The 2751-nt window shown below is 41.9% G+C and overlaps 1 pseudogene; it reads right to left on the bottom strand.

The window, feature by feature from the left end:
* Nucleotides 1-442: 442 nt before the first annotated feature.
* LOC124100215 (non-histone chromosomal protein HMG-14-like) lies at nt 443-907 on the bottom strand (annotated as a pseudogene).
* Nucleotides 908-2751: the final 1844 nt, after the last annotated feature.

Raw genomic sequence — 2751 nt, 5'->3', positions numbered from 1 at the left:
TTTGATCCTCAGCACCACATAAAAAAATAAATAAAGGCATGCTGTCCATCTATAACTATGAAAACATTTAAAAAATATATTTATTAGGAAAACTAGACTTCCACAACCAAGGATGTTATAGAGTACATACAATTCTGACAGCAGTGATCCAGTAGTGGTCTTCTTCAGGAAACAATTCTAAAAAATACAGGAATAGAAGTAATTTAAAATATTCAAGTCATTAAATGCAATACTGTGGCTCCAAACTGCCATTTAATATGCTTTGTATTGTAGGATATAAAACCAATACCACCCACAGAATGTTAAGTTGACATCCAAGACAGTCCAAGACTCCCATAATTCAATATCCCACTATTTTCTAGTTGTACCCCACAATAAACAACCAGCAAATTATTTCATTTAAAAAATGGGATGAAGTGGGATTCCCTTTTTTAAAAAAAATGTTTCTAGAGCTACTAAAAAACTTGCATTTACAAAATAGTTGATAAAAATATTCCTCTGGATTGTACAAAATGGGAGACAGGACCACTGATAAGACATGGTGTGTGATTAATCAGACTTGGCTTCTTTCTCTTCTGCTTCATCAGAGGCTGGACTCTCCTCGTTTTTCGTTTCTCCGTTTTCTGCAGGTAAATCTTGAGTTTCTTGGTTGGCTACTTAAGCTGTTTTCCCTTTGATCCCTTTTTGAAGTTTTTTTGTCTGACGATTTATCCTTGCCCGCTGCCTTCCAGGGCTAGGCGTCCGCCTTGGCAGAAGCAGACTTAGCTAACAGGTTGCCGACCTCCGTTTGGGCTCCTTCTTCGCTGCAGAGCTGACCTTCCTCTTGAGCATCCTGGCGACGCGCTGGACAAGCGCGGGAGCCATCCGAAGCTGCGCTGCCTGGCCGCTGCCACAGCACCCATCGCGGAGCTGCTGCAACCCACAGAGGAGGCGATGGGAGAACTGCCCCAGCCCTATTTGGTATTTTATTTAGAGACAAGGTCTCACTGAATTGCTTAGGATCTCTCTAAATTGCTGAGGCTGGTTTTGAACTCATGATCCTCCTGCTTCAGCCTCCCGAACTTTTGGGTTTACAGGTGTGCACCACTGCGCCGGGCTTGACCCTCTTTTGATGTTATCTTTTCATTTTAATTCAGTTGAAAATATTTTCTATTTTCATTATTTTCTTCTTTGACCTGTGGTTGATTTATTTAATTTACTAATATTTGAGAATTTCCAGATATTTTATGATAGTTTTTTGTTTTTTCCTTTTTTTAAAATTTATTTCTTACATACATGACAATAGTGGAGTGCATTACGTTCATGATTATCCATTCACAGCTCAATTTTTTGTAACTCTGTATATAAAGTATGTTCATGCCAAATTATGCCATTATACATGAGCTCTCTTATTTTTTTTTGCATACAATTCTTTTTTTTTTTTCTTATTGAAGAACCTTTAATTCATTCAGGAGAGAAAGAACAAAATAAGAATGATCAGCACAGCCAAAGCTCCTAGGCATACAGGGCACAGTCCCAGTGCATGAGTCCCTAAGGACAGTACGAGGGTCCCCACTGGAGTCCTTCAGGCTCCTTCCAGGGCATTGGCTGATGGGTATTGTACTGCAAGGCATCCTCCAGGGTGGGGTTCCTTTCTATTCTGGGTTCCTCTTGGTTGTAAGCCTCGGTTTTCAGCAGCTTCCAGGGATGAGGTGGGCTCCAAGAGGCAGCCTGAATGTGTGTCTGTCCAATAGCCCAGGCACTGGCACCTCCTGGGAGGTTCAGGGCCCATTGGGCTGCACTGATGGTAGGGCTTGCCTCTTCTTGAGGTGATTGGAACTCCTGAGTGGATTCAGCCATTGCCTCCTGAATGCTCAGGTCTAGACCTCGTTTTTGGCCCCTCTCAACTCTCTGCTCCAAAACATTCACATCTCCACAGCTCTGGAGGCACTGGCAGGAGTGGCGGCTCAGAGCAGGAAAATTATCCATTGCCCAGGCCCACACCTGCTCTGGGTTCAGGCCTGGTGGCATGTTGGTCTCTGGACATGCCCTCCTGGGAGTCAGAGATCCTGAGGTTGACAGAGGGACTGCCATAGTTTCAGCTTCCCTCCCAGGCCAAGGTGTGTTCCTGGACTAGGAAAAGGAGCAAATAAAAAATCTACAATTCTTAATACACCTTTTTACCACCATTTATCATATCTCTATTTGTATATAAGGTATGTTGACACCAAATTCACATCTTCATCCATGTATTTTGTATAATGATGACCCTCTCCTTCCACCATCTAGCTATTCCCCTTCTTCCTCCCTTTCCCTCCCACCCCATTCCCTATCTAGAGGTAAATTTTTCTCCCATTATTTTATGATAGTTTTTAAAATTTTTTGAAGTTGTAGATGGACAGCATGATTTTATTTATTTATTTATCTTTATATGGCATTGAGGATCGAACCCAGTGCCTCAGCATGCTAGGCAAAAGATCTGCTGCTGAGATACAGCCCCAGCCCCTATGATATTGTTTTGTAATTTAATTTCAGCATGGTCAGAGAATGAACATACTTTATATGACTGAGTCCATTAACATTCATTGAATTTTTGTTCAAGGAATCTGTTCCTTTTGTTCAAGGAATTTTGTTTCATGTCCCAGAATAATTGTTGGTAAAGCATTGTGTGCACTTGACAAGAAGGATGTTGGGCATGGTGTTCTATAAATATCAATTAAGCCAGGTGTGGTGGCACACACCTGTAATCCCAGCAACTTGGGACGCTGAGGC

The sequence above is a fragment of the Marmota monax genome, unplaced genomic scaffold, assembly GCF_021218885.2.
Source record: "Marmota monax isolate L192 unplaced genomic scaffold, Marmota_monax_Labrador192_F-V1.1 WCK01_AAM20220418_F8-fsc00047, whole genome shotgun sequence".
Lineage (NCBI taxonomy): Eukaryota > Metazoa > Chordata > Mammalia > Rodentia > Sciuridae > Marmota > Marmota monax.
The sequence above is the reverse complement of the archived record's forward strand: the minus strand, read 5'-3'. Positions and strand labels throughout refer to the sequence as shown.